The following is an 11,396-nucleotide window of genomic DNA, read 5'->3' as shown; positions in this document are numbered from 1 at the left end:
ACGCCCGGTGTCCTTCGAGGCAGGTTTGCTGCAAGCAGCGAGTACCAGGAGACAGGGGCCGGTGGGGACAGCGGTGCCCGGGCGGCCACAGAGCCCGCGGGGACAGCCGGCTCGTGGGTGCTGGCGGTCCTCAAATGCTTCGATCCCTCCCCGAAGGCTTGTGGTCAAACCTCTGCAACCTTCACTTACTGCTCTCTCCGGGCTAGCAAGACTATGGTGCTGCAACACATCCATTTTTATTTTTGTGGTGGTGCTGGTGGTTGTGGTTCTTGCTGGTTGTTCGGTCACAAGATGAAAAAAAAAATGGTAAAGCTGTTTCCCTTGTTTTTCTCTTCTCTTGCTGCCTCTGCCCAATGCTGGGACTGGGAAGGATGAAGAGAAACATAAAGAAAGGAATGTCTGTGTGACATGAAGAGACAGAGGACTGTGGGAGTTGGGGGGAAGGGAGACTCGCAGAGAGACCGGAAGGATGGGAGGAAGGTTAAAGATTGGGGAAAACAGATGTGCATATGTGTATAGACTTCCAAACCATTCTCTTGCAGTCCCAAAGTCTTGATAAGTACTGTGTGTCTATTTTTCCTCTTTCACCTTCTTCTGTCTGCTAGGCTTTCCCCTATGAAGACTCTTACGCTTAGGAAGATGAGCAATGCATCATTTGCAGGACAGACTTTCACAAAGTTCTTCAGCCACTCTGGTACCAAACATTAACCATAATGAGAACACTTAGCCCTAAACTCAGGCCCTGTTTGCCCATATCTAACCTTAGTTCCATTTGATTTTTTTATCAGTAGTTTTCCTAGTTCCAATGGCCTATACCTATACGAATCCTAAGCCATGCTGTCAGTAACCCTACTTGACCCTTCAGACTCCACAGATTAAATCTGTTTTAACATGTTAAGGCTAACTCAAGTGAAATCTAGCAGCACCTGCACAATGAGACATAGATGTTGCTTTTCAAGTTAAATTATGACAAGCCCTTAATGTTCACCTGAATTCGGTTAGGTCAGCTAACTCTGTCCCCAAACGTCTTCCAGCTTGACTCTCCTGTTGGTCTGGAACATTGTGTTAAACCTGACACTCCAGCCACTTCTGTTCCGAGGGCTAATCATAACTTTAAACTCTAGCCCAGTGACCTGAACTTAAATAGTAGCCCAACTAAGGGTGTCAGTGCTCAATGAAGCCCTGCAGCACACAGACCACTTAGTAGTGAATTTAACTTCTCAGATCTCTGTGGACCTAGTAGATGAACTTCTAAAAAGTTCATCTGAAACCAAATGTAGTCCATTCCATCATGTTTCTTTTTCCATGCTGTGCCCAGCACTCCTGAGTGTCTTGTGGTGTCTGCACAAAGGGTGAATTAGCCTGGCTTTCCAGTCATTGCACAGACTCCTGTATGGAGGCCAGAAAAGCAGCATTTGGCTGTCCCGGAAATACCTGCAGCCACATTTAGGAGTTCACCTTTTTCAGCCCAAGTGGAAGACTGATGACATTGACAGACCCAAATCCAAAATCTAGCCTTTTGGTCTAGCAGCAACAGCAGGTTGTCCATGATTCAGAAAAAATCCTGCGTTCTTTTTTCAGAAGAAAAGCCTAACTTTCCACACCTGTGTCTCAACAAAAGACGAACTTCTTGCATTTAGGTAGGGTTCATCAAGCAGCCCTTGTTCATACTGCTAATTCAAAATATCTCCAGTACAGTTTTCAACCTACTCTGACAGGCTAACACATCCTCTTCTGTAAAACCAGAAGTGTAGCTGGCCATTAACAGATTAACATATATCCTGTAAGCTATGCTACAACAGTCCTACTACTGTATTAGCACCCTCAATTTAAGATGGCAATCCCAGTAAAATTCAGGAATGAATACAATTCTCTAATCCATTCATTCCTATAACTGAACTGTATCACAAACACCATCACAGGAAAACAACCCCTACTATTGAAGTATAATTCCTCAAAACTCAGTTTTACCTTCTAGCATCAGACCTTCTTCTGCTTTGGTGGTCCTGACAGAATCTAGGGTATGATTTTCCAGCCTTAGGATTCCTAGGAATCCTTACCTAAATCCCAGAGAAGTGATACCTCATCATTTGCAACTTCCTCTAGTCCATTCAGTCCACTGTCAACACAAGCCTTTATTTTTGTGTGGCATAACCACGAAAAATGAACATAGGCCTCTAGTTCTTGGATGCATGATCTTATGATCTTGTGGCTGATATGATTCTACTAGCATCAGGCTATCTACTCCTTCAGCTGCCCTCAGAAATAAAAATATTTTCCAATAATATCTCAGTCTTAATCACCATTTTAGGTTTACCCAAAGAGAAAGGTGACCTCTATCATATGGAAATTAATTAAAGACCATTTGAACACTTTAGTGATCAGGAATATATTGTATGCTTCTCTCATATACCATATGTTAACTCCAGATTTTGGGCTAGTCTTAACCCAAAGGAGGTTACCATGTACAGCCTAGAAAGGCAGTTCTTTCTGATTCACCCATTGTGAAAATGTTCTGGATTGACTGGGGCTTGTGTCTTTGTGTAGGGCAGGTTTCTCCAAAGCTTGAAGAGTGAGGCTTATCTACAGAACCTGTAGGTCCCACAGAAAACTGATGAATCTGAATTAATTCAGATGAGGATTAGCCTGAAGTTAGCTTGAGTTGATGGGACAGTGTTTACCTGGCCATGCTGGATGTCGGGCTAAGTTTGCAGTCAAGACTAATGGATTTTAAGATTTAAAAGCATGGACTGTACAGCATTTATTGTGCTTAAGGGAAGTCCGTGGACAACTTCACCAGTGTAATTTTCCCAGTTGCTTGAGATAATATGTATTTTGGTGTTTTGAGATGGATCAGCTAATGACTTATTGCTAGGGATCTGGTTGTGGCTTTGGAATGCAAGTGTAGCAGAAAGAAATGTGTTTCTATATGCTGCAAATTTTGCAGGAATGATGCTACTGGTGAAGTGTGGCAGTTTGGGTAAGAAGTGAGAACTTGTGGAAAAGGAGTGTCTAGGTGGAGCATTCCTGGGAGAGATGTGAGACTGAGGTTCCTAAACACATGGAAATTTGGAAATTAAACCAGGGTTACCCATGTTTTGGTAAGTACCACAAACAGTAGTTCACTGTAAAAGAGCAGGGTTGTTCCTGTAGGCAGCTATTTTGGCCTTTTCAGGATCTCAGTTTTAAATCAAAGTAGAACATAGGCACCCAGGTCCCGCTGCAGTCTTTTATATTGCTGGGAATCTCTCCTAGGTACGGAGGTATTGTTGCTGAAGGGTATTGTAGCTGCCAATTACCTTCTATGTAATTTTAATGGTTTTAAAATATATATATATCCGAAGCTATAAATGAGAAAGCGATCTAGTGTTTCATTTGGAACCTAGTAATGTGGCTTAATGGGAGGAAACCCCAAAAGCTATCAGTCACAATTAATTGGTTTTACTCAGAGATTTTTGTGTTTTTGCTGAGGAGGTAGGATAGAATAGACAGCTTTCCAGTTTACCAAATGTTACCACTCAGTGGTATCAGCGTAACTGTAATATCATGCTTTTTATTTATTTATGAACACCATATGCCTGTCATGTTGGAAACCAATGGATGTTGTGTGTTCATTCATTAGGTTTCTGGAAACAACAAAGACCCGTGATTATATTGCACACCAGTCATTCTTGCTAGTGCTTTATTTCAGTAAATAATAGTGGTCTTCAGAACATTCACTGCACCATCAATTAAATGCGGCTGGAATTTCTATATACATATATATCATATACATATACTTACATGCACATTTTATTTGCTAACACTATTATTAGAATGCCTGGGGCCTAAACCACCATGATTTGTTATGCAGGGCTGAAAATAAAAGTAATCCTTTCTCTGTTAACCTAGTAAGACCATCAGTTCGGTCAGTGAGACATTTCTGCTGAAGTTCCATAATGCCATAGCTCCGTGAAAGCATTCGGCTGATAACATTAGGCACAGCTTTGTCTGCTAATCTTTGCACTTCCACCAACCACGTCCCATTACAGAGAAGAGCAGAATGTCTAACCTCTGCTCTGCTCAGTGTGTGCTACATGGGGGATGGTTTGACTTTGCCTAGGGAAGCATAAAGTACTCATGTACACTCATGTTCTTGAATTGTGAATTTCTGCTAGGTTTCCTAACTGGGGAAGCTTCCACCACCTCTCTCCTGATAGTGTCCCAATTATAACAGATTTCATCATAGGATTCTTTTTTCCCCTGAAACCTGTATTCCAAAGTCCCTTTTGTTACAGTATTTGAGCTCTAAGTCACATGAACTTCAACTATGAAAACATCCTTATTCCCAATTAAATCACCAAATGTCAACCACCAGGTATAGTTTCTGATGGAAATATTTTTCCCTTCAAAGGGCAATGGAAGAGGTGACACAGAGTTTCAGTGATCCAGCAAACAAAATTCAAAGCTTGTAGAACTGTAGGTTTAAGATACTTTGCCTATCTGTAGGAAAATAATAGGCATGTCAGGGGAAGCAGGGGTGAATGATGAGTGAAGCCAGAGGCTGAAGGCATCCATAAAAGTTACAATGCATGCCATGTTGGTAGGGGAACACGAGGAAAAGGTATGTTAGGGAAAAAACCCCAAGGGAAAGGGTTTATGAATACCAAGTCATGGGTGCTGTACTGAACAGTGCTGGCCAGTGCTAGAACAGTTCAGAAAGTAGAATGAGGCTGGTGTCTGGTGTGAGCTGAAGTTGTCCCAGGATGCTGTAATGGAGACAGCACCAATGCCAGAGGCTGAACCTGCAGAAACACAAAGCTCTCACACCCACCATGGGACACACTCAGGGTTAGAAAAATTATTCTTAATGTTGACAAAAAGCAAGGCAGTTGTGTCAGGGAAGCAATAAATTGGGATTTGCAGACTAGCTAAAACTTAGAAATTGGAGTGTGAAACACCTGAGTCTCATGCTTACCTGTCCTGATCACAGGCAACTAAGAGAGACATTTAACAAATCTGCAAGATCACATTGGTGTTCTGTGGTGTGATAGCTGAATGACTGCCTGCTGAGCACACTCTTGTGCATATTTAAAATGTACACCCACCCCACCATAGTGCCCAGTGGGAAAACCAGTGCTTGGACCTGTCTGCTGAGCCATATACATATAGCCTGGACTGATAAAACACAAAACTCATTACTTGCTTGTATTTTGTATGCAAAACAAGAAGTCTGGTACAAAGAATACTGTTGAGAAAAAATTCTCAATCAGTCTAAACTGGTGAAGCACTACTAAAAGCAAAGAAATTAAACGAAATTTCATCAAGTCTCATCTGACCTGCAGTCAAATAAGTGGGAAAAAAAAAAAAGAAACAAATATGGGGATGCTGGTGAAAGACATACACTAAACCCTCGCCAGTTATTATTACAAGGGATTAAACTGGCAGTCGACAAGCTGTGTGCCAGACATCAGCCTCATAGAACACTGCACATCTCTTAGCAGAAGTAGGTTAGTAGAAGTGAAATGTGGATACATGGCTAGAAATGCAGAGAAGAGCTCATTCAAACATGCTTCAGCCCCTTAGTCCTTAGTGAGAAACTGATGACATGAATGCCATAGTGCTGCAGCTCTGGATTCAGGAATAGCCATGTCAGCGGCCTCGTGCACTCTTAGCCCTCCTGAGGAGTGCCTTGTGCTTTCCTGTCAGAGAGTGGAAGGTTCTAATTTATGGCCAGAAAATACCACATCCTCATTTGTCAAGTTCAACCCAACCCTTTTTTTTTTTTTTTAAGGACTTAGTTTTTCTTGTATTGCTTATACTGGGGAAACTGAGTTTGCAAGAAAATTTGCTTTCACCTCACTGCTGAAGCAATTAGAGTCCAAAATGTTCCCTTGACTGCTTTTTCATTTAGAGGAAAAGAGAGGGTTCAGTGTTCCTCAGCACTCACCCAGGGATGTCTGCTGATCATAGCACGGGCAAAGAAGAGAGACAACTGCTCCAGAGAACTGTCCTCTCCTTTCCTTTGGAGGTATCTGGGGCACAAAGACACATAGAGGAAATGCAGATGAATTAGATTTGTGCTCCATCTTCTTCCCACAGCATCTTTTGCTAGGGATGTGGAGGAGTTCTTCATGTTGTGACTTGGACAATCAGACTAAAGCTTGAGACTTTCTTTGCAAGGGCTGAAGAGAGGATTTAGGAGGGAAGATGGACTTTAGCTGGAGGTCATCCCACTTATGCACTGTTGTCTCTCTGGACAGACGGTGTATTGCCGTGCTCGTGAGTTGTGCTGTAGGAGAAAGTAGCTTGTTTACTAGCACAACCATGTTTTCTGATCCAAAGATATCATGTTACTGTCAAGTATTTTTAGTCTGAGCTTCTTACTATCCAGTTTACTTTGCAGTCTTGGTTTCTTCAACTAAAAATAGCTGCAATACAACAATAGCTTTTAGGTGGTTCCACTTGTTGGATTAGATGTGATTTGTTTAAAAAAAATAGCAGCATGTGATGGCTGTTCAGTGCCTTCATTCCAGAAGGACCTTGGAGAGATTTACTACCCTGCACTGAGTCTCACCAGCTGCTGCTGTGGTACAGCCAGCGCTCCTCTGTAACTCAGCATTCCTCTTCTTCAGGGGCTGTCAGACCACATTATCTGTGCTGGTTCAAAGATATTTTTTTTCCTGTCTGTTTTCTTTCTTTAGTAGGTAGAAACGAGGTAAGTTAGAATTTGGCTCACACACTAAAGTGGAATAACCCTCCATCTGCAAAAGATCGTGGAGGCTTTCTTCACACCCTGCCAAAAGGTCAGGATAGCTGAAGTACGATCCCTTGGTAAGGTGACACCTGCAGGTATACAGCACTGCTCCCGTCTTCCTGTGATACCCAAGCAGAAGTGACTCGGGAGGAGCTCTGCCTGCACTGAGTCACCGCTGCTCTCTACGTTTACCCTACAAATCTGAAAGTCAAATTCTGTCAAAAATTTACCTGTAAGTTTAACCTGTAAGATTCTAGCCCCAAGGGCTACAGCTTCAAAACTATGCAGCAGGTTGTTTTTTTTTTTTTAATTGTTTTGTTTTCCAGAATAAGTGGAAGTTTGAGCATGTTCCCGCTTGAGTAGCGGGAGTTTCGTCAGTGCAGCATCTACATACTTATTGCTGCAACCCAGTAAGGTAATGTGAGGTTTCTAAGCATTCTTACAGCCTTTATTGTCCTCAGTTGGAAAAGGCATGACTTTTGCCTTTAAAAAGAAGTAAAAAAACCCAACCAACCAAACTCAGGCTTTGTCATGAGAATAAAAATAGTACTGTTTGGCTGGTTTGTCATGTTTGTCCCTTAGTCTTAAGTTTCACAGTTCATATAAGGTGTGAGGTTATGAAGTAGGACACAGAAAGCATGTTGTGTTCTAATGCCTCCATTTTCACCTCTAGAAAGGACCTTTGCTGAGAAAATACAACTGTGAATGTATTTAACAGTGCTGTAGAAAAGATACTACATTGTCCTTTGGTAAGCCATCTACAAGGCTCAAACTGGATTTAATTCTACCGAAGAATTATTGTAGCTTTGAAAAATGGACCCAGACAACATGAAACAATTAAAATTTCATGTTAGTTGCATATAAGAATTAGGTATAGTGCTTGGATTTTTTAAGACACAAAAGGTAGACTGTATTGTGAGACCTAAGATAAGCATCTTGCCTACCCAATTAGCATTTTCAAAGTCTGTTAATTTTCACTGAGGTTTATCAATTTGTTTTAAAATTAGAGTCTGAGCAATAATTTTTCTGAGTTTTGCTTAATTTACCAAGATCTGTAATGAAGTATGAGGTGACATAAAGAGATCAGCCCACTTGCTGACTTGATCCTGCACATTGTCTTTTCACTGGGAGCTGCAAGTATGTTGCCATGCCCTGTGTCCCTAGGGAATTTGGGGAAAGGTAAGGATATTGCATCTGCTGCAGGCATGTGCAGGGGACCTCAGCGGATCGTGCAAAACTAACTTGCTGTCTGATCTGTACATATTTTGCCATTTGAATAAGGCTGGACTAGGCAGGATTGCCTCACTTTAAAGCACAACAATCTTTTAGGGGAGTAAAATGCAATATCATTAAATCAGAATTAGAAGAACCTGCATTCCTGCACATTGATTTTACTATACTGGCTTGCTCTCTAGTCTCATATACAGAATGTAATGCCTTCCTTATTAAAAGCAGGTATGTTAAATGAAATAATGAGACACCAACTTCTTCATATTAAAGCTTTTTTTTTTTTTTCAATGTCCCTGGGAAAATTCTTGGTCATTTCAATCTATGAGCTGTTTCCTTGGTACTTATTTTTCTCTTTTCATCTTTGAAACTCAATAAGGAAATAAAATACCAACATAAATAAATGAAGAAGAGGGTTTCTCAACACCAATAAGCTAGACAAAAGAAACAGAATACTAGAGAATGTTTATTTATTTATGACATCTTCATGAATGCCATACTTTGGAAGGAATGGAACATTTTTTGTTCATGTTTGACTCTCAAGTGTGTTAACAGGTTTTATTAAAATGAAGGGGTGGGGGAAGGCAGCTGGCAAGAAAAAAATAGAGACTCTAAATGCAACCAGATGAGAAGTTCATGAGAAATACTAGTGAGTAAGGAGAGTAATTTAAATTTGACATTATATGCAGGGGATGGGAAAATATTTTCATAATCTTATTTAAATGGAGGAAATCTTGGTGGAAGGATGCATAGTTGTGTACTGGAAACACAGTTTGTTCTGGAGGATTTGTTCTGTTCTCCTCCCTCTTCTGTAAAGGCTTCCTTTGTAAGTTTACTAGTTTTGTCTGTGCTGTCATCCTAATAGGCATCTTCTGAAACATGTGAAAAGACCCTAGAAAATAATAGAGCTCCTTTTAATGAGTTCAGTACATGCACAAGTGTTTTCTAGATCTCAGAGTATCTCTGCGGTTGAGATCCATACCGCCTGTCTCTCTTTGTGACTGTTTTGAGTTAGTGTGTAGCACAGGGAGTTCTGGCTTGGGGATTCTCTGTACTGCTGTGACCCTGGATGCATCATGAAAACAGTCCTAAAAGTGAAATTCGGGAATTACGTAACAGTTTTCTCATCTCACTGAGTAAGAATTGACAGCCAAGTATGAGAAGATAGAAGCAGGGATAAACAACCCCCTGGACTGGCAAGGGTATAAATTAAAATTTCAGATCAGTCCCCAACACATGACATTTCTCAGAGCCCCAAGCTTGCAACATATTGTGTAACTTCTCTTACCACAGAATCTTAGGGACTTAGGTGGTGTCCAGCAACCTTAAAGTCTACATGTAGCAAAACCAAGCTGCACCTCAGATCAGATCCAAAACAGTCACTGGAGTCTGCGTGCTGTTTGTATGGTCTGTCTAATGTCATTTCAAGTTATCTGATAGCAGCTCTTAAAATGCTGGCAGTTTCCATGCTGTTAGGCAAATGAGGCTTAGAAGAATTAACATATATATATGGTCAGTGAAACAATACAGAGCAATATGTGGGCTTTTCATTAAGTGTTTTTTTTTGTAAATATTTTTATGTCCTCAGGATTCCTTCGCATTTATTTACATTTACATTATTCTTTTTGAAACAGCATGTGCATTAGAAAACAAATGTCAGATAACTGTGCATTGCAGTTGTCACCCCACTGACAAACAGCCACGTTGAGGGTGGGGGTACCCTCTCAATGCAAACATAAAGGACCTCAGATTTTATTAATTCCTCACCCATGCACAGGGGGACATAAAGGCATTCTTTAATATAAGACAAGTATAGCAGCATTTAATTTTACTAGGAATATTTGCTTTAAGACACTGTATGAGTAAAGAAGATAAATATTATGCCAAAAATCCAGCTGTATATTCCCAAAGCAACCTGGTCTAATGTGCTGGTGCTGCTGCTGTGGGTGCTGATGTGGGTGAGAGGTCATCAGTTTCCTTTGCTCTCTTTGCTGTATCCAGAAGGTGAGTTGTGACAGCAGGGGCTTGGAGGCTAGAGATCAGAGGGAAAGTAGTCATGTCATCTCCAACTATATTTGAGCTATACCTTATTTCAGCTATAGCTCCTTTGCTAGCGTGAATTTCCTGCATCAATTAAAGAGAAGAAAAACACCCCCCAGATTTCGCAAGTCAGAGGCTTGCTGAGCATATCCCTTACTCTGGCATCTCTGTATGGCTTTGCTGCTGTTTTTGTTGTGTGGAGGGCGTGGCTTGAGCTTTACAAACCTAATGCCTCTCTTGCATAAATAGATTTCTCTTCTCCAAAATATCACATGATAATTATCATAAATAAATAAATGAATAAATCTACGCTGGAGAGTGACCTCAATCTAAAACCTCCCATCTGAGTTGGCACAGGTAACTGTGAAGAGACACTTAAAGATCTACATTAACAGTTTAATTGTCTGTGTAAGATTGGCAAGGTCAGGTATACAGGGAGTCACAAAGGCTGATTGCATGAAGAGCCATTATTTATCTCGGTGTCTAAAAAAGCTGTCAGCTCTCACTGAACCATTTCCCTTGAGTGGGGCAATCAGAAGCATGGGTACTTTTTTGCCTCTTGCCCCAGTACTAACACAGATTCTTGCACATGTGATAAGTGAACAAACTTTTCTGGGAGTCGTGGCATGGAAGATATCACTTCTCTCTACCAAAGAACTGTTTTCATGAAACTTGTAAATCTTGACAATCTCTGAGGACTGACCTCCTTTGGTGCATTTGGTTGACACTGCCAATGCATTTGTTAGTTTTTAAGCGAAGGAAAAAAGTAGGTGGACTGACTGCATACCTTTGAGGCGCACTGATTATAAGAAAACCAGGAATGTAAAACTGGAGAGGAAATACAGACCTGTCCGAAATGCCCTCTCATTTAGCAATGGACAAGATGGGTGTTTGAAACTATTTTGGAAAAGTTTTATTTACTCAAGGGAAAAAAAAAAATAAAAGAGAGAGCAAGCTCAGACAACTCCTTGGTGTTTTTGAGTTCCACCAAGTGCAGACAAATTCACAAATCCCTCTGAAAAATCTACCTATTAAAGACTCAATCCACAAAGCATGAAATTTGCAAAACTCCAAGGAGGCTGTGCCCAGTTGGTGAGTTCAGAGACTACATATATGACCAAGACATGATCTGAACATTTCCAGCATGTACTGCATGTATGGCCTAACTTTTGTGATTGACATGGCCAGAAGAATATTTTGCAGGTGGGGTCTGCTGAAGTGTGAGCACCTTTTATTTTCTGGTTTTGTTTAATATTGACGAAGGAGTCAGACAGCATTGCCTGTTGAAAACAGCAGTTTGGTTTGTGGCATCATTTTTTCCTAACCTTGCTTTCAGCTGTTGTTGGTGGTGAAGGGATCGCTTTTATATCTGAATGCAAAGTTGGAGCCTATG

At 41.0% G+C, this 11,396-nt stretch overlaps 1 long non-coding RNA gene across 1 annotated transcript; it reads left to right on the top strand.

Moving 5' to 3' along the window:
* The first annotated feature begins 6,788 nt into the window (after nucleotides 1-6,788).
* LOC135288244 (uncharacterized) lies at nucleotides 6,789-7,292 on the top strand. The gene is made up of 2 exons (XR_010351464.1): nucleotides 6,789-6,968; nucleotides 7,063-7,292. It is a non-coding gene; the product is annotated as an uncharacterized LOC135288244 (long non-coding RNA).
* Nucleotides 7,293-11,396: the final 4,104 nt, after the last annotated feature.

The sequence above is a fragment of the Passer domesticus genome, chromosome 1, assembly GCF_036417665.1.
Source record: "Passer domesticus isolate bPasDom1 chromosome 1, bPasDom1.hap1, whole genome shotgun sequence".
NCBI lineage: Eukaryota > Metazoa > Chordata > Aves > Passeriformes > Passeridae > Passer > Passer domesticus.
This window is presented reverse-complemented; position numbering and strand designations above follow the sequence as displayed.